General features: G+C 46.0%; 1 protein-coding gene across 8 annotated transcripts in view; it reads left to right on the top strand.

The window, feature by feature from the left end:
• The window catches only part of zmiz1a (zinc finger, MIZ-type containing 1a), a 112,170-nt gene that overhangs the window by 42,389 nt on the left and 48,812 nt on the right, over positions 1 to 20,969 (top strand). The gene's annotated exons all lie outside the window — the stretch shown is intronic.

Raw genomic sequence — 20,969 nt, 5'->3', positions numbered from 1 at the left:
CGCATAACCAGGCTGTGCTCATTGCTGGGCTTCTTTGTTTTTAGTGTGGAGGGGTCAGATTTTGGTAGGATGGCCTCAAAATGGATGCTCTGTGATTTTTTTTTTTTTTTTTTGGGGGGGGGCATTAGGCCGCTGTTTGTTCATCTCAAGTCAAGGGCGATACCTTTTGTTAAGGTAAGGACTGTAGGAGGACAGGAGCAAATAAGGATGTTTCTGATACTTCTAGGGGTGGATTTTTCTTTATGCGTCTTATTTTATCATGTTTTTTCCCCCCATATTCGCCGTCTTTCTTTAATTATTGCTTATTGTCGCTGTCCAATGAAAAACACGCATCTCCAAAAGTCCATAGTTTCTGGATAACGCAAAAATAAGTAATAACTTAAAACATCATAATGAGACCCTTAGCGCCCACATTCCTGTCTTTACACGGCTGTCGGTGAAGGATTTCACATTTTAAATAGACCTGCTCCAATACGTCAGTGTCAAAACGACACAAATAAAACTCATTTTATATTCGTGCTACCAGTGGTGCTAGCTATTTGGCTATCAGCGTTGTTGTTGTTAAAATTAGTGGTGCAAAGCAATCCATACAAATGTCCGTCATAAATGCAACATACAACTAATACAAACATAAATACCAGTTAAATAGATGATTTCATTGGTCAATTAGATGTCAAAAGCTATCAATAGACAGAGGTGAATGGACGTATTACATCTATAGAAAAAAGTGACAATCATCAAAAAGTGTACATGAGCTTAGTTGGACTGTGACGTTCGGAAGCTTTCTCTGTTCTCCAGAGTTGTGGGAAAGTGTTAGAAAATGCGCTATATAAAAACACCAATCCAAATGGCTAAATCTTTAAAGCATTTTAAGTAATTCTGTCTTGCAGCTGTATATATCATCTGTTCTAGTGCTGATGTGTAAAAAAAAAAAAATCCTTTATCGTAGTATTGATGTAGCGCACTTGGTGCCACTGAATGCTGGATTTATGTAGATGGTGACCCGAACCTGAATCATTCATCCTCGTAAACCCGTAATCATCCATGCCGATGCCTAGCGGCTAACGGAATACTTATTAATTTGCCCTAATTTTAAATTTCAATCTTTGAGCTACAGTGTGAAAACTTGTGGGGAAAACTATTCTAAAACTTTTTTTTTATTATTGTTCAGATCGCGTATTATATTTTCTCATTAAACAAAAAAAAAACGGTTCGGAGAATGTAAGCCAGTCGAGGGTTAGCGATTACAGGACCATCTGTTGTATGCTAATGAAGGTCGCATGGCCAAGAAGATCTGCTGAATATAAAATTGACCGGAAAATGTTGAGGAAAGTGTCCGTTAAATTTGCGGCTGATTCGCATTTGACTTTAAGGCATGTGCTGGGGGTGGGGGGGGCAGTGTATGCAGTGTATGCAGATCAGGTTCTTGCTTTATTTATTTACACTAAAGTGAGGCACCCAGACAGCTGGGCCTGTGTGTTCTCAAGTCATGGGGGCCCGAAGCAGTGCATTGCGGAGCCGAACTGCCCTGGTATTTCCTGAGGCTTCGTAAACACACACAGAGTCGGGGTTTCATCACTGCCGCATGCTGCCGTGGTCTCCCTGACGGGGCGGCTCCGTTTCCCGCCCTTTCTTACGAGCCGCCGCTGCTGGTGCCAGAGGATTGTACACCGTGAAGCTAACTGGTAACCAAGGCCATAGCGTTCCGCGGTAATTTGTCATGGCGGGAGAAAAGTACAAGTCAGAGGAGTGAAGTTCTGGATTTAATGCCTCCTGGCGTCACGATGGTTTAAAAAAAGAAGCATGTTTTATGGTGGTTTCTGAATGTTGTGGTAAAAAAATGTGACGGACCATCGCAAGTTGGGGCGCTTAAGAGGGGTCAGAATTCATAAGAGGGGCCGATTGTTATCATTAGCCAGTGATATGCTTTGAATTGGAAAGTGACAGGGGAGTGGCCACTCTGTGGACCAATCAGCTTCCAGCTGGGGCCTGTGCTCCTGTGGTCCCGCCCCTGTGGGAGGTCCCAAAAATGATCTGGTTTGGTAGATAAGAGGGACGTGGGGATGACAGACACCCGACTTCCATCCTCCTCAAACTGTGTGGCGATGTCATTGACTGCTATGCTACGTCATTCTGGTTCGGTGCTCCGCTGCAATGAGTTAATTGCATCTCCTAAAGGCATGAGCGATCCGTGCTGGTGCCCCTTCCTCCCTCCATTCCTCCCTCCATCCCTCCCTCCCTGTGTATGTGATTCTGGGTTCTGCTCCCCAGTCTGGAATTTTGAGCATGACCTACAGAGTGTATAGTGATGCGATCCACAGGCAGTTCTCCGAAACCGTCCTTGCAGCTCGATGTCCGTTTCTGGCTCGGTGCTCCTCCGCAGTTTGGGAGCGTCGCTCTTCTGCACCGTATCTGTTACCCCGCTCGCTTGTTCCTCCTCCTCCTCCTCCTCCTCTCAGCCCGGCCAGCCTACCCTTCCCCACCCTGCCCCGTGATCCGTCAGCTTGTGCGTGTTGCTCACGAGGTTCCCGCCCATGGCTGAGATCAAAGTGCTTCGGAACAGCCGCAGATGAAAGGCCTCTTATGTCGGTAATTGCTGCTGTCTTTTGAAATACGAACAGCTCAAAAACAGCTTATCTAACTCGATAAAACAATTCCTTGGCGTTGGTTAATTTTGTTCAACCTTTTCAGTTGTAACAGTTTTATAAATATTAGTTTTTTGCAAATATGAGATTTTGGGTTATTTTACATCGGCTAATATTTGAAATTAAATTATCATTCATGTTGAATGAAATTTGTTGCCCTAAGAGAAGATACATTATAATCTTTAATGGCATTTATTGTCCTATCCTTAAAATGTAGCATGCGTACTATTGTTTGGTTTGTCTTCATTTGTTTAGCATTTGTTTAACATTTGATTAATGATTCATTTTTTTTAGTAGTTCCAGATAGTTTGGCACCTTGGCAATATAGGTCAGATGAAGTCTGTTCTTCCCATCCCTCCCCATTGCTTATGGCTTTACAAAAATACAGCTTCATGAATGGGGCAAGGAGAAACATTCTTCCCAAACTGAAAAGCTGGTCAAGATGACCAGAATTTAATTTGCCTCTGAATTTCAGTTTAGGAAGTGAAGGCCATGTTTGTTGTCTCGCGGAATTTAATGTGGGGGATTTAAGGGTCACAAGAATGTACCACATGACCATGTGTGAAAAAGGGCACATTTTCATTTGGGGCCTGTTGCACTAGAGGATGTATAGCACAGAGGGAACTTCTGTACTGTAAATGTTTGTCTAGCCAGAATATATCCTGTACTCATCAGTTCCTACTGCACAGGGTTTTGTCAGCTGTATAACCGATAAAACCTAATGGTTTACGTACATTCTGCGATCCAGCTATCAGTTTTAATTGTGCTCAAAAAGGCTAATGAAATTAGTTTTTAAAAGCAGCATTTCCTGATGTGCTGATGAGGTGTTTACGGAGTCGTTCAGGAGTGTCGCTTCCCAGAGAAGCTTATCGAGCTCCTTACGAAGCACACCCGGGGTCAATGGCTGTTTACGAAAATGCCTCCGCGTTGAGCTGAGCAGCTGCGAGGCATTAGGCCGTCCCGCGCGGGCCTCATGAAGACGATGAAAACAAACGCACGCCTCGTATTCATTAATTCTCCGCTGTCCGCGTGGGGAGAGTCGGGCACCCCAGAGAGGAAGCAGGACCCGTTCAGCGAGCGATACCGGAGGGGTGTTTGTGTCCCCCCCCCCCCTCGTTATCGGCCTATTTTCCAGGGTGAGATGCTCTTGTTGAATTCAGGATTCTAAAATGGTGGGAAGGTATGCATGAAAAATGAAGCCATTCTCCAGCTGTCTGGGAGGCCGTGTTGTGATGTGTGTGTGGGGGGGTGAGGCACGGCACGGTGCCCCTACTGGAGGTGACAGGTTCTGTGAGCTGGAAATAGCTTGATCTGGACTGAGAGCAGGAATGGCAAACTGCTTTCCTGACTTCTCCATGTTGTCGTTTACATCTTAAGAGAGTGTGAGGGCTTGTAAAGGTCTATTAACTACTAAACCTTACCCTTTATGAGATCAAATTGTTTCAAAAAGTGACTAACGCCATACAAAATACTACAATGCTGAATTTTGTCAGTAAGAACAAGCCCTAAATGATTTGTTTAGCATGTTTTAACAACCATCTTCTCAGTTTGATTTAGGGCTGTGGGATAAGCTGCGGATGTCTTAAGATTCTAGCAATGCCCCTGGTTTTACGTTGTTCCTGTGTGTTCCTGCATAAGAAAATGACATGTTCTTTTACATTCTGATGATTTGATTTTGTTAGACTATAATATTTATTTTTAATCAGCGTTTCACCATGACCACACGCACAATAATTGCCTTCGCACCGTAAGGCATAATTGAAGACCAGTGGGGGGGGGGGGGGAATCAGTTTAAGCATTGAGCATTTTATAGTGACTCTTGTTAGCCTAGCAGCATGTGGTGTGAGAGAGTATTAGTGCATGATGGAAGGAGGTTTATTGATTTGGAACATGTACAATGATTGCGTGCTGCCTAAGAACAGAGGTGTAATCGCAGTTCTTTCATACTAAAACGGCTTTTCCCTGAACTTCGTTTCAACGTCGGGGGACAGTGAGGTACCTGATATCCGAGATGCTGTTAAAGCTTAACACGGAAATGTTTCCCGAGAATAATATATACACGTGCACCTCGGAGGATTCTTACCATCCCCTCTGTGACACTGTCATGTCAGTTTTAATAATTACTGCATGTCATTACCAGTATTTAATACCCAATTACAGGCTTCATGTGGACATCTGAGGACTATTTTAGTCAGTGATCTGTATAATCAACCAATATGGGATGAGTGTTAAGGGTCTGTCCTCGCCTGTTCTTTACAGGCTCTTGGAATAAAATCTAGAGGGACGATTCCTGTGCAGTATCACTGATGGATTAATTTTGTCGCGGTTGCTGCTTTAATTGTGTAACTCCATTAATGATGTGCAGAAACAAAAGGGCTCTGTCACTCATCTCACATTCCGGACTCTGTGTGTGTTTCCGGGCTGCGGTTTGGTTTGCCGTGACGGACCCGTGCCTCCGTTCTCTGTTATCGGGCCAAACCTCGTCTCATCAGGTGTTTAAATGCACAGATGAGCGCTTGAAGTTTCGCAGGAGATGCCTCGGCTCGACAGTGTAAACATTCGTAACTTTGAACAAGTCGGGACATGGTCTGGTCCTTAAGACGCTAAACCGTGAGCCAGGCCCTCACTTCCTTAGAGTTGTCTGCTTCCAAGTGGAGTAACACAAACTGTCAGTTCAGTACAGATAATCTCTGATGGGAGGAATCCGACTGAAGTGTTCTGTAACTCCACACTTCAAGGTTTGCTGGGATTTTTTTTCTTCTCTACAACCCGAAACTCTTCAAAGCTGAGTTCGCCCCTTATGTTGATCGGGACACGGTTGGGCAGGGAAGCTGGTGACGTGATTCATGCCTCTTTGCTACCAGAGACCTTGGACCTGCTCCATGTGATTGATATCAGCTGGGGAGGCTAAAGCCTCGCTGCACCCTTCTGGTTTTTAGGTGGGGGGGGTGAAAAGCAGTGCGAGAAGTCGCATGTCGGCAATCCACCGCAGCCAAGCTAAATCAAACTGCTCCGTTTTTTTTTTAATCTCATTTCTAAAACAAATACTCGCCCCAACCAGCTAGTAGAAGCCTTTCTTCCCCAATTGTGGTTCAATTCCACAGTAATGTTTTAGATCAACAGCAAATATATTTTTAGAACAATGTAACGTCTGTTTAAAATGCCAGGAGAAAAAAAACTGGTTCTCATGGCAACTTGGTGAACGTGCCCGCTCTGTTTATCTGTTTGGTTCACCTCTTCCACTCCCCAACTCGCCTCTCTGAATCTCTCTGACCAAATCCATTCCAAGGACATGGTAAAGTGATTCAGGTTTGTGTTCTTTTCCTTGTTTATTCGTCGCTAACTGTGCTCGGATGCTCTGCCTGCTATGATTTCATTCCATACGTCATCGACGGTATTTCCCCCCCCCCAACAGTGCCATTTTGACTGTTCCCAAACACAGATCAAGCTCATGATTATTTGAGGCACGCAGTGCTTTCTAAATCTAATGCTGTGTAACAGGCGGATGATATGGCCAAGAGGAGTAGATCAGATAACTATGAATGCTACGTGTTGAAGATGGACCCAAGTCCTGAAGGCACAGTTGGACTGTTATAAAACTTGACACCCATGTTCAGCTGGGTTCACAATGTGCGTGCAGAAGGGGAGTGGCGACCAGGGGCTGGTATACACAAATTGCCCTCTCAAGCTGTTGCTCTTCAAGCACGTTGAATAGTCAAGCATCCCGTGTCTCAACTTTCAGTGTGTCCTGGGATTTTGTATACAAGTCCAAGAAACACATTCACTCATCTCGCATTGCTGACTGTAAGTCTGAGCTCCAGAGGACCAGCTATGAATACAGGTCCAGGGACGGCTTGTTTTGAGGACTAAGTCGTTCTCTTCCAGTGCTGTCCAGCAGGAACTCAGATCCAGAACACCTGTCAAAGGGCGTGTGTGAAAGGCTTCCAAAATGCCCAGAAAGTCAGGTCTGCACACAGCAGCTACTCGGTTAACTTGCTTCATTGGTCATGTTTATAGCAACTTTGCTTAATAAACTCCTAGATGACCATCATTATCATTTCATGATGTATACTCTAGTTCTTCTAAGGCATCTCTGATAAATATAGATTGATAGATTCTTTCTTTCTCTTTCTTTCTCTTTCTTTCTCTTTCTTTCTTTCTCTTTCTTTCTTTCTTTCTTTCTCTGTCTGTCTGTCTGTCTGTCTGTCTCTCTGCCTACCTCCCTCCCTGAAGGAAATGTAGGCATCCAGTAGCTTACAAATATAATGGACCACAAAGTAAAGAATGAAACGAAGAAGAACTGGCAATAGGTACAATAACAAAAAAGACCTCCTTCTCCTGGTCTTCACCCCCCACTCCCCAAACATAAGACATCATCTTGTAGACATCATGTGACTGTTGGTTCATCTAAGGACATAGACTAAATGGAGCGAGTTCTGGAACACATTTAAGGAAAGTCCATGGGCTGGGTGTTATGGTCAACAGGAGTCAATCAAATTGCTATAAATGCTCTGTGTTGAAGACGCACCCAGGTCCTCAAGGCAGAGCCAGATTGTTATGAAACCTGACACGCATGTTCAGCTCGGTTCGCAACTTGCATGCAGAATTTAATTTTGCCCTAACTGGGGTGGCTTGCTAGGACAAATTGCTTTAAACGGTATTTCCTCCCAGACCACATGTCCAATTGGATTACCTTTTTATACGGGATCAGTGTGCGAATTGGAGCTGACAACGTCAAGCGCACGTTAGTCAGGATGTGCTACAAGAAGCACAAGTCAAACACGTTGGCCAGAAAAGTGTCTAATTGAACTTTGCCATCATGAATGTTTCAGTACAAACTCCTATATGAGACACGTTAAATATCTTGAAAGGATCAATGATCTGTCACGGCCGTTCCTTTATTTCACTCAAGGTTTTGAAACAAAAAAAGAAATTCGCAAAACTTGAAAGTAAAAATTTTAGTTGTGATATCCTTGCATACCTATTTAATATTTCTGGATTTCTGGAGCTTAGTAATGAGCACCATTGAAGATAATCTTCATCCTATATTTGGAGTTTTCTAGCATTGCCGTTTAATAAGTATTGCGTGTAAATATGAAACTTATGTTAAGATTACAGACTGTGCCTTTTAATTTATTGTAATTTACTTAATACAAAGAAAATTAAGACCAGTCCTCTATTACCCATAATAAACCTCTTGGCAAGCTTTACCACAGTATAAAGCTAAAAATGCTGAACAACAAAAACATTCGTTCTTTTTTTTTACTGCATATCTTGGTTGGGGTCAAAGGGAGGTCTGGAGTACATTAAACAATCATTGGGCTTGAAGGTGGGGTACACCTTGGATGGGGTGGGTTGTAGTCGTGTGTACAATGTTTTCCAGCCCGGCCCTCGGCAACCCCCAGACAGTCCATGTTTTTCCTCTCTCCCAGCTCCCTGTCAGTTTTTGCTCCCGGTAGAGAACTGGGAGGGAGCAAAAATGTGAACTATCTGGGGGCCCCCGAGGGCCGGGTTGAGAAACACTGCTCTAGAGATACCGGTTAGCCTAAAAGTGTGTCTTTGGACTGTGCAACGAAACTGGAGTACCTGGAAAATGCAAGGACTCGCAGGACAAGAGGGGGAGAACGTGGCAACTCCCTACACACAGAGCGGAGGTGGGATTTGAATGCCTAACCCTGGGGTTGTGAGGCAACAATACTACCCTACAATTAAACATGTTTTCTAACCATCTTAAAAGATTTAGCTATCTAATCTACGTCTTTAAGTATGTTCAATTGAGTTAATAAATTTTTTTAAACAATACTTAACGTTTCATTTGGACACTCTACTCCATAAGTCCAAGGGGCTGGTGGAAATGTTAGCTAAGAGGCCAGCTGCATTCATGTTAGTGGTATTCATGTGTTTTCCTCCTTCCTGCATGCTGACATCTCTCCGTTTTACGCTCTAGCGATGTCGGGACACGTCATAGAAGCTGTGAATCCATTAAAGAATTTTGCCAGATTTTCACTGATGTTATATTTTTTCGAATCAATGTGCCAAAATTTGTTTCATCAATTTACTGAAAATATCGGTAAAATTCAGTGGTACTCAGTAGAGCGTGCGCTTCCTCTGAGACGTCCTTGTATGGAGAAATTGTGGAAAGCTCAAATGGCTGCTGAGTATGATGCAGAGAAAGTTCCTCTGCAGCCTCGACCGCGAGTATCGCACGTGCACCTTCTTTGTCATTATCAAGGATCAGAACGGATGCAGTTTGAAGAACAGGGTTATTACTAACTCAAGCCTCGTTAATGAGCCAACTGGTGTTATCTGATTACAGCCTGGGATATACGTTCGTGGCCAATTCAAGCCCAATGACTGTTTGAGGAAAGTGAAAAATAAAACTAGAAAAATTCAATCGAAAGTAAAGCCTATTTAATTAATTTAGTTTACCTCGAATTTAACAAATTAGTGTACGCTCCTGTATGTTCAGGAAAGAGCACCAGGTATACCATGGTTTAGTTCAGTAGTACAGGTATGAAAATGCTATATGAAAACCGGGACCACATGAAATCAACCATGCATCCATCCGTACTCAAGAATATATACCACAGTAAATCCACATGAGAGATGTTTAAGTAAATATAGACTATGCTAAAGCCAGATGAAACACATTTACGCGAATATACACCACAGCTTACCATATTGTTGTCTAGTTTTGACAACATTTCAAATGAATGCAGTCGTCGCTCAACTATTAGCTACATTCTTTTTCTCTAAAGTGCATATATTTTGTTTTTGTGTCACAAAAAGCCGGTACCTTTTAACAGGACAAAGATTTTGTTCAAATATCCGCATAGCTAATTGGTTATAAACGGCACTACATACCAACTTGATGTCCATAATGGAAAACTATGCCACTGTTTAAATTATCATTTGATTTTCATGTATTTGCGTGAACATGTTTAGTTACCTTCTGGGGACCATTTTGCAGTGTTTTTGTAATTAAAATTGACAAAACAGACACAGATCCTATTATGTGTGGGGAAAAAAAATAAACTAAGGGGCAGAGACGTTCTGTACATCTTTGTTTTCAAGTTTTAGTGCTTTGCAGATTAATTACTTTGAACTCATTGGGGCGCCCCCATTAATGCAGCCGTAGTTAACCCGCGTGTGTCTGTGTGTATAAACGCACAAGTGTTAGCAAGTCGTTGGACGGCTGTTTTCTAGGAGTGGAGTCACCTTTTAAATTTTACTTTGGATTTTGATTTTAAGGTTCTCCTGCAAGTTCAATATTTTTAGGCTTTATTGACACTTGACTCTGTTGGGGCGTAACTGAACTGTGTCCCTGGTGCTCTGGGGGTCAACAAACGCCCCAGCAGAATCATAGCCACCAGCTGCTGTACCCCGATGTGCGGCTCAGGGGCCAATTCACCAGGAGCAGCACAGGAAGCAGAGCTGGCCAGGGGAGCAAGGAACGAGGGCTCACAGGGACGCTGGTGCCCTATTCTAGCGTGCCCTCCTGTGCCCCCACGGCTACCTGGTGCCTGGGGCCCCTTGCTGCGATCCCTCCTTTTGTGGTTTGTGGTTTTTTTACCTGGGGGCCTTTCACGCATAGCTTGCTCTCAAATATTTTGTGAGGAATATTTTCTTCATTATAGTCACTAATGTACCGCCTTGCCACAAATACTAATGCTAATTGTTGCATGAAATATTGCCGTTTTTATTATATAAAGCAGTTCGTGTTCATGCTCTGGATCCCCTAGCTTTGCATTCTGCCTTGTAATGAGAGCGTTACGTGATCTAGCTGTAATATCACGTTTAGCTGAAGTTAATTAGAAAAGGTTCTGTGAAAACTAAATTCTGTAGAACAAAAGAGGTTGTCGGGTTCAGGATATTTTCTTTTCTTTTTTCTTGCTTTCATTTACCTGGAGAGACTGCTGGCCAGAAAATACAAAACGGAAGGTCGTGTGGCCCTTGCGTGGGACCCCTTAACGTTTGGGAGCCTTTTTTAGGATGGGATAGGTGGCAGGGACCACCGTTGTGCTCCCAAACAGACGCAACTGCTTCTTCCTTTTTTTTTCTTCTTTATTATTATGATCTCGGCGTGGGCCATGATCCACCAGCACCTGCCCCTAGGTGGCGCCCACGGGCCCTTATGTATTTTCATAATTAATTACAGTAGCTCACCTCATGTGAAGAATGAGCTCCACCAACAGAAGGCCTTTTTCGTGTTAATAATAATAATAATAATAATGTTGTTTGTAATACTAGCTAAATGTTAGCCTTACACTGCTTCCCCAGAAGCCGCCTGCCGCCCCCCCCATTTCCCAGCTGTGTGTCCCGTTGACATCACTGGCCCCCGTTGACGCTGTTTTACTATGATTCTTGCAGTGCAGAGTAATGGAAACAGCCTCCAGAGCTCCTCTCTAGATCATTTTAATTACCGGGTCAGTGGTTTTGTACGCGGAGGTCCACGAAGGAATGCTGTGTCGCCTACTCAGAAGACAGCATTCTCCTGTTGGGGGGGGGGGGGGGGGGGGGGTGTTTAATCTATCTCCATGCGAGCTGGTGCCGCCAACGTCATCTTTCACGGTAGAGATAGACCTGCTTTCGATCCGTTTAATTTTTGATGATAGAGGGACATAGCAAATTGCTTTATTCCACCTCCACTTGAAAGTGCTTGGATTTCCCGCCCACCCCCGCCCCCCCCCCCCCCTTCCGCCGGTGGGGGGGGTGTCTTTTTGTGTGCGCCTGTTTGTATTTGGGGCCTTCCTGTTAAGCTGGGTGAGAGGGTAATGAAATGAAGAAATCCCACACATTTTGACTGGTTTTTCTTTTCTACGGCCTCCCAGCTCACACTCACTTTGGCCCCTCCCTCCTTTTCTCCTCCTCCTCCCCAAGAAGACAGATTGCTTCGGCTACCCCCCCCTCCTTCAGCGGCTCTCTTTAAGGCTCCTGCCTTCACGCCTGACGGCAGGGGGAATGTCTGCAGACGTTGAGCAGGCCCTCTGATCACTACAAGCCTCTTTCGGCACGGCTTTGTTCTCCTCGGCATTCCGTCGCCGGGGCTGACGTGCCGGATCGTGCCGTCTCATGAAGCAAACACCGAGCTGGAAGGTCTCATCTCGTCTCCTGACATGCCTCTGGATCGGAGATGCACAGCGCTGCCTACAAACATCTCGCCGCGCCATAAATTTGCATCACATTTGATAATCGTTTAAAAATTGTGTGGTTCGGAAACCCCAATTATAGCAGGGATGTGGTAGTGAGCAATGGGCGGAGCCAAAGGTAAAGATGCACGCTAGCGTGCACGTGCATGCGTACGAGCACACATGGGCTCCTACATCTGGATGTCGTGGGAGAAGCTCTTGAAATCCAGACTCACGATTTTGGTATAATGCAACCCGTCAATCTGTGCTGCCAGACTGCACAGGGTCACATGGGCAGAGGCAGTGGTCACATGACCAGCCTGAGATTTTTATGTGTTATATATATTCAGGTCAGAATTGGGTAAGGGTGGGAAAATGTGGCTGCCGGCGATGCGGAGCAGGCTGCGTGGGGGCGTTTCTCATTACGCTCCTGCGGTCCCGTTGCTGGCCATCTCGGGAGGCTCAGCTGTGGGGGGGTGGGGGGGCTGTCTCTTGAGTGCTTCCATGTGTCCGGGCGGTAGCCAAGTCCCGGGGGTTATGTGGCTTCATACTGAGGATATTAAATGACCTAATGGCCCGATTATTTAGATGGGTGTCAGCACCCCCGAAACTCTTCATATTCATAGCCAACGCCTGATGGTTCCTGAAGAAGATTTGGCTGTGGTCATACATGATGGAGGCGTGGCCTGTAAACATTTGCTTAAGAATAGGCCGGGGGGTGGCCGGGGGGAGTAAACTCTAAGCCCACAGAAGTCGAGAGCTTTGATATTAAGCAGAGCTTCCACATATGGCTTGGGAACTGATTGCATGTTTTGCTGTGGATAAAATCCCTTAAGGTCCAAAATGAACATATCTCTAAATCATTAGTAGTGAGTACGCCTTACTGCGTAGTCTGCGTCTAACCTGAAGTGGGTGACCGGCCCGCACGATGCACAGCCGGCTTGTAGGAAACGTCTCAGTTGCCTTTTTTTTTTTTTGCTGGGGTCGGGCTTATTAAAATCCGCTTTGAACGCCCGTCTCCAAGACTCGCTGCTGTGCTGGTGCCCCCTCCTGTTGCCTCTCCCTCTTCCCCCGACAGGAACTGCTTCATTTCCTGAAGTCGGCTTATTTGGTCTCTGCAGAGAGCCGTGCGCGAGTCTGTCCGCTCGAGAGGCCTAACGACCGTTTCATACCAGAGATCCGTGGCCTAAACGCGTCGCAGGTGTGATCACAGTGCCCCGCTGGAGCTGGTTTTCATTCACTTCCTGCAAGTTTCTGCACCGGAAGGTTACAACTAGTGCAAATCTGTGTTTTCATTTATTTGTTAATTTATTTATTTTTTCGCCGCGAAGGGTAGTGCGTCGCTCACGTTTAGTAGTTTTTCATGCTTTGAACTGTCACGCTGCATGCAGCTGTTTGTTTCAGTGGCACAATTGCTTGTTGCTTATGCCATACGACCATGAGCAAGATATGGAAATTTATTCTGTATTTTTTTCCCAATAAATTCAATTCTCCTCGTTTTTTTTTTTTTTTTTTTTTGTCTGCTAGCAGGTTATTGCCCTGTGTTAGGTGTGAAGTCCTTTCTTAGAGGGGGTGGGCCAGCTGTGACCTTTGTACGGTTCTCTGGATCTCACTGCTCCGTCAAACCATCCCCAGGCCCCGCCGGGGATTGTGGGTAGGTTCCGGGTGATCCCTCAGTGATCCCGATTTAGACCGATTGTTTCTCGCGGCTGGAGTTGAACCTTTGTCACAGCAACTGCTCCGGTTGTTCCCAAACCTCCCGGTTAGACAAGGGTATCGAGGCTTGTTATAGAGGTTTATAGGCTGGGTGGGCACATTGAGTTTGGGGGGGAGGGGTGGTGGTGGTGGTGGAGATAATTACAAGGCAAACAATATTCCTTCCCCAGACATGCAGGCTGTGCAGTAAACCTACGCTAAGGATTGGCTGCATCTATTGATCTGGTTCTTGTAATGGAGAAGTGCAGCTTGCTAAATCAATGGTTTATTTTCTCCTAGGCTACCCTCGTTAATGCTTGTTTTCATCGCTGTATAAAAACGTTTTCTGTACACCCCCCCCGCACTTTCAGCAGCTTTTCCGCCCCTGGACAAACCCCCCACCCCCCGTGAACTTTGTGCTGCTCCGATGCTAGATTTATCAACCCCGCCCAATGTATCAGCTTTGTTTTTGTTGGGTGTCGTGGGCTTTAAGTTGTCGAAACCCAACCCAGGCGAGTCTTGTCCTTTGCTGCCTTTGAAATGGTGGCAAGGCGGCTCTGTCTATTGTTTTGATTGCGGATGTTGGGTGTGGGGGGTGGGGGGGAGATGGGGGGGAGATGGGGGGGGTGTGCGAAAGGTCAGGGAACGGCAATGTTGCCGAAGAGCCCACCGTCGACAGACGACCCTCTTGTCCGAAGGGCGGTTGCGCTAATGAGGACCTCTGTAGCAGCACTGAAGGTTAGCGTCTCATTGGACCGGGTGGGGGCTGTTAGCCGTTGGGGAGGTTGGGGGGGCAGGACACCCAGCCCATAGGGATAAGGTCAAGCTGCTGCTGTTACGCAACTGTTCCCATTTTTTTTCCCCCTTTTTTTGTTGTTTTTTTTTCCTAGCTGCAGATTCCATAAAAATAAATAAATAACAGGCACTGCAGGCCTCCCCTCCCGTCAGGAAATGGTGCCCACTTTGGTGGCCCGATTGCCGCGCCGATTTGGCCTGGACCCTTAGCTGGCTTTTTCTTTTGGATGCTCCCGTATGGCATTTATCTCAGCCTGCTGCCACAGTAACAGGCCTCTATGCCCCGAACCAAGTCAGCAATCCCATCCTTGTTAAATTATCCAGGAAATTGTTAGCGAGGCTTTGATAACACAGGTGTTTATAGGATAATAGCTTCTGGAAGCAGAATGAAAGAGAAACGGCAAAGTCGTTAGGGTGGCGCGAGAAGGAATGAAACCAGTCACTCCACAGTGCTGATATTCCTCTGAGGGAAAGCTTCCACTCCCATCTAATAGCAACTGTGTTTTTGTTTTTATTATTAGCAGTAGTTCGCATTATGTTCAGAAGAATGGATTGTTGGTTTGCAGTCTAGGTCGATTTATTTGCGAAGACATGTCTGAACACGGACGTTGATTTGTGGGAGACTTACGATGGGTGTTTATCCACCTTATCGCAACATCAGTGGCCCCGCATTGTGAGCAAAAGGTCGTAACATCAGCTGTCCATATAAAGATATAAACCAGAGTCTGGAAAATGCTCAAATCACAGCTTCCTTGCTACAAAGGGTCCTTTGTTCCTTTTAATCAAGTCAAATTGTCTGCGGTTTTCCACCAGTGTTCAATATCATCGATGAGTAAGCGCGGTTAAACGAGCGATCATTATTTTTCTAAATTAATTCGCCGGGTGATATTGTTTTGAAAGATGGATCTCAATACTGGCTCCTGCGATAATGAAGACACTGGCTTGGTGTTTGGAAACAAAGAACTTGAGTGGGTTGTAAACACTGGCTGTAAATTAGCCCGCCTTGATTCCCATCCTGTCAAATCTTCCATCATTAAGCTACGCATTATTCCATAAGTAATAATTTTGCAGCGTTAATCAGCCCATCGCTGGGTTCTGTGTTACTTCCGTCGTGTCGCAGATTGCATCATGGCCTGCTTATTTCACCATGCGCTTTATTGGTGGTAAATAATTCCAGGCTAATTAATACAGCTGGCACGGCCGGCGCCTTCGCATGAGCGCGCACGTGCATTTTGCATACTCCGGGATTCTTCTCTATTTATTTATTTATTATTTTCTTTTTTTTGCCACCAACGCTTGGTTCTGGACTCTTGGAAGTTGCCCCTATTCCCCAGGCTGGTCCAGAACCGCTCTTGAACCCCCCCCAATCCTTCCTGCCAGTCACACACTCTCTGGGTAAGTGGATAATTTTCCTTGCCATGTCAGAAGCAGAAAGAATCTGCACAGCTGACTGTTTGGGGGGGGGGGGGGGTGGGAGAAAGGCTTGTACCTCCTCAAAAAATGGTCTCTTATCTTGGCTGATCTTGACAATCCCCCCACCGCACTGCTCACTACACACGGCCTCCTCCGTCATCTCGCTGCCGCCGACGATGGGGGAATGTCTCTGGTGCGGGCTGGCGAGTCTCACTGGAACCAGTAAATAATGAATGGCTCTCACCTGGTGGTCCCTGCGAGGGTCCAGCCGGCCCCCGTATTGTGCGGAGTGCGGGTGGGGAGGCAGCATCGCATTAATCAACATTCTCCCGCCCGCCGCTGCCGCCTCCATCATCTGCACTTTTCCCCCTAACCTTTAAGGAAGTGTCCATCTCCGCCCTCCCGTGCACGTGGTCCTTTGTGATAGCAAGCCGTGCTCTCCATCAGGGGATCCGTCTCCCCCCCCCACCCAGCCACCGCACGCATGGAGCTCCTCCGCGTTCCTGTTAAAATGGCGCATTTCGAAAAGCATTAATTTCTTTCTAACGGCTTAGATCGAAATCACCAGGCTGAAATGGAATTTAATTTCCAAAATAAAACCGCCTCCCTGATGCTCTATACCCCCCACCCTGGTTTCGATTAAGGCTAGATCACAAGACGCACTGCTATTTTGTCACGCCCCCCCCCCCCCAAGCTCCTCTTTAAGGGACGCCAAATATTTATTGGACGCCGGAGAAATGTTGAGGAGCTGGGTGACATTAAGCTTATGCGGTGACCATAATAAACAGCGATGTGAACGCTGAAAGCTGCCCGGAGATGCACAGACAGCTAGGACGTGTTGATAGCTTTGCGTCGTGAAATAAATTAAATGAATAAAAGATACCGGCTTGCACATGGCAGGGCTAGCAGTACTTATATTTTACATGCCAAGTGAGAAGTAGAAAGAGAAAATTAGATTAACAGCAGATTCCCTACCAGGACAAATAAAAGACTGGTAATTGCTATCTGTTTTACAATTTATAGCCAGCTCGTTCTCTCCACTGTGGACCTTAAAGAGCCACGGCAGGCTACAGGCGACCTGTGACCTCCTCTCATGAAGAAATTCCAGGCTGCTTGTTTGACGTACCGCTGTATGAACTCGTGTGCTTATCGGGTCAAATCTGTATGTAACAGGAATGATTATTTTTCTGCCTTCTTTCCCCCCCTGAAGATAAGGCGTGTCAGGACCCACGCTGAAATGTGGGTAGGACTTGGAGCGAATGGCTTGTTTTTTTTTTTCTTTTCAAACCCGTGACTCTGTTCTCCCGCAGAGTGACACCGTTTGCGGAGAACCCGGAACTCTCACAGTGGGCCCTGGAGCGACGATGGACATGACTTGCGTTGTAGTCTTGCTTAGTAAACAAAAGCCCTTCTCGTTAAAAACCGGTAATCCCTTCAAATAAAGCAAATGGCATCCATTTCCTCTTTCACCAACTGGCACCATCGCGCTTGTGCTAACGTCAGACGTGCGTGAAATGGATTTTTCTAATTAGCTTGGGCCCTTTGAAGCAGCTAATGTGCTTCGACCTGGTTGTGGTGTAAACTTGTCTGTGTCCAAGCACACCTTTTATACTCCACTAATAATTTCATGTGTTTATACAATTAGTGTAAGTGAGTTTCGTGTTTCCCCTGTTACGGCAGGCTAGTTTTGAGGCCATTTTTCCAGACAGAAATAGGTAATCTGAAACCGTACTGTTTTTTTCCTTCTTCTGTGTGACACTTGTACAGGACGACAGCTTTTTTTTCTGCTAGTGGCTAGTTAATGTGTCGCAGGATGAATGAGGATCTGCTCTGGTTTTTAGTAATGAGGTAGTTTTTGTCCGTGATGTGATTGCGGGTTTTGGATGCACGACTTGCATTTGCCTGCAGGTGGCGCTGTAGAGCACACACATGGCTGCTTTCCCAGCCGAGGCTGCGCGCGGATTCGGTGGCCGGCAGCCCCCTCAGCTTGCCAGTGGGGTTGGTTAATGTCGGTTACACAGCTCGTGTAACACAGCTCATGCCCCCTTGAGTTCAGCCTGGGCGTTAACTGTCAGTGGGAGCAGTACAGCTCAGAGCGGGTAATCAATGCAGTCAGCCCTGGACTGCCCCCAGCGAACCCTCTGCTCACACTCCTCCTGTGGATCCCACACATCTCCTGAGGCGTGAAGCTGCGTTCCCTCAGCGATAATGACAGGAAAGAACATGCACCGCCCTGAGTAGCAAAACACGGCAGTGTCTGTGTTCAACTGGACAGGGGAACCACTCCTCTGCGAACTCAGCCTCACCACTGCGTATCTATGGAGACCACCCTGATTTTGGGTTTTGCTTATATTTTTTATATTATTTAATTTTTTCGGAGGTATCATTCTCCCTTTGTCTTCGCGGGAGAAGGCTCGGGCTTACGGAAAATGAAAATTGAAAACATAATGTTTCCTGTCTGATGATTTGTAAAAGTTGGATGCAGCCTGGACTTAGAAAGTTGGCTTTCTTTTCAGGAAGCACTGGTGCACACTGCTCTCTATAAACAGTGGAAAAGGGACTCGAGGAAAAATCTGCCAGACTCAGTGTTTCCACTGTAAACATGCTAAACAGTTTCCATTCTCTGCCTGTTTTTTTTTTTCTTTTTTGGTGGACCTGCCTCGGCCCCCCTCTCCTCCTCCTCCTCCTCCACCTCCTCCTCCTCGCTTATTTTCCAGCGTCTGTGTTCGTTAGCAACCCGGGCCCCAGGTTTTTGTGAGAACAGAAAGTATGACCGGGAGACTGCAGGCATCTCCAGTGTGCTGTTTCCATGTGAACCCGCATGTATTCCAAAACCAGTCCCGTCAAACACAAACGCTGTTTGTTAATAATGTTGTGCTTCCTTCCCCAAGCTCAGTATGGATGAATGTACTTTACTGGAAGCTGTTACAGGTGTATCCTTAAACAAATGGTGTGACAGTTAAGTGTTGCATCGCTTAATTAATTTATCGGGCCACCTGTTGCATTTAGGATTCAGAAACTTTACACTGGAGGAATGCGCTAATTCCATTAAAATCCCAGCTTCACTTCAAGCGGGTTGTCAACTTTGGTCGGCTGGCTGGCGTGAGGACGAGACAAGCCTGCAGACACATGCACACGCATCTACATGTATGTAACAGTTTTTATTACCTTGTAAACAGTCTGTAGGGTTTGCAAACTACACCAATGCTTTTGATGTAGCTAATTGTAGGTTTATAATGGAATGATATAGTTTTCCGGTAACATTTCTTGCATGAAAGCGAGGGTCAGAAAGCGCGAGTGTCACGTCAGATGTGTGAGAGTTGGCAAGCCTGGTTCAAGCCATTTTACTTCTTTAGCTATAAAGCGATTCTAGCAATATAGTACTCCATTTGTCAGGTTAATAAAGAGGACGGTGCTTTTTGAAAGCAGGTAGGTCGTGTCAACTTCCCGATGTAAAGCCTTCGTTTCTGTGTGAACCTCGGAGAGCCGTCTGTAGGTTTCGCTTATTCGCCTCTCACTTGCGCTGGGAACGTATATAGCATCATGCTTTAACCCTGAGACATTTTCTGCCCTTTCCTCTAAACATGCTATATGCCTGCGTTAAATAATTGTGCCTTGCAAAGTATAATCAGCTGCACTCTATTTAGCAGCGTAATTCAATTAACGGGTTCGAGTGGCCCTTCAGCAGTTAAATTGAAATTATTTTGAAATATGCGCGGAATAAAACGCTGTGTTATCCACGGGCAGCGTCGCCACAGTAAAACCTAGACGCAGCCGTCCCCTTTTCACACTTTATTAGCTCAGAGTAATAAGAAAATGTACATACAAAAATACGCAAATATTACCTCCTAATGCTGTTCGCCTTCCTGATCCGTTTGAAGATACGAGACCCCCAGTTCAGGCGGGAAAACCTATTTCTCTTCTGGTAATGAAAGAGTTGTTAAGCCGGACTCTCCATATCTTTTGGTTTAAAAACTCATCTAAATGGAAAACACATTGTCTTCATTACTCGCGAGTAGTGAATGAACACCGTTGCCATGGCGACAGCCATCTGAGGCCGAGGGGCTGCTTTTCGGCTGGAGAATGGGGTACGACGGAAAAGCGTGTAATCCAGACGGTACGGAAACGGCTTACTGAATCCGAAAGTGCTTTTCGGAGGGGGGGTGGGGCATCTGTTTGGAAAGGTGTCGTATTACAAAATCAAAAATAAATATTATATTTATATATATATGTAGCTATTCTAGCATTTCGTATTTGTAGTCAGAGTATAGCAGTCAAAAACAGTTCAATTACGTTATTGTGGAATGGTCATTTTTATCAAGGTGTGATGTATGGCTGAGATGCAAAAAGGTGCCCTATGAAGAAAACATCCCGAGTGTCTTATGAATCAATAAGAAATGTCGTGTATAATAGCCGACGATTGAGCACAGGAAACGTAAACAGGAGTCTTTATGATGGACGCCAACAAGCTTCTTTAAATCGGTGCGTATTGGCGTTGCTGTGGCATGGGTGGTACAGTTCAGTAATGTCCGGAAGCGAACACGGGTACGATCCGTGGCTTGGGGGGGGGGGGGGGCACACCGCGTTAGAGCACAGTGCTAATAAGTGCTTTTACAAACGCTCTGGGAATTGGGGACAAGCTGCCTTTCTAGGAGGGAAATAAGACACACGGATAATAATAGGGAAACTGGCCACTGGGGGGGGTGGCGGTGGTGTTGGGTGGGGGGGGGGGGGGGCTTTTCTCATGGCCACTCATGTCAGATAGTAATTGGTTTACCTGCCACATTGCACTATATCGGTATCTGAGAGGCTAAAACATATTACCGACGTCTAACCTTCACGGCTGCATCGCCACAGAGAGCGGCAGAGATCTAGCTGCTCGCCATGCTGATTTTGGAATCTTTCTTTATGCATTTATTACATTTAAAATGTACTTACCTCTTTTAAACCTATGAGCGAATGCCTCTCTGTAGATGTGTGAGGGAAGATGGGTGGGCTCACACTGAAGGTCCCCGCCCACCCCAGCCAAGTGGGAGTGTCAGCGCCAGGTCTGTGGAGCAGGATGCGGATTTTCCGACGGGGGGGGAGGGTGTTACGGGTGGGGTGGACATAGACAATGATTAATGATACTGCTTGGTTTCATGGGGTCTCTCAGGTCACTATGTATGTGCAGACGCCGCCCCCCCCCTGCTGTTTGGACTCAGCCTTTTGTTCAGCAAGCTTGCTCCATGCCTCAGATGGGGGGGGGGGGGTTTAGGGAATGGGAAATACGCAGTGATGTTTCAGCAACACT

This window comes from Brienomyrus brachyistius, chromosome 20 (genome assembly GCF_023856365.1).
Source record: "Brienomyrus brachyistius isolate T26 chromosome 20, BBRACH_0.4, whole genome shotgun sequence".
Taxonomy (NCBI): domain Eukaryota; kingdom Metazoa; phylum Chordata; class Actinopteri; order Osteoglossiformes; family Mormyridae; genus Brienomyrus; species Brienomyrus brachyistius.
Note: the sequence above shows the minus strand (reverse complement) of the source record. Positions and strands in the feature narration are given on the sequence as shown.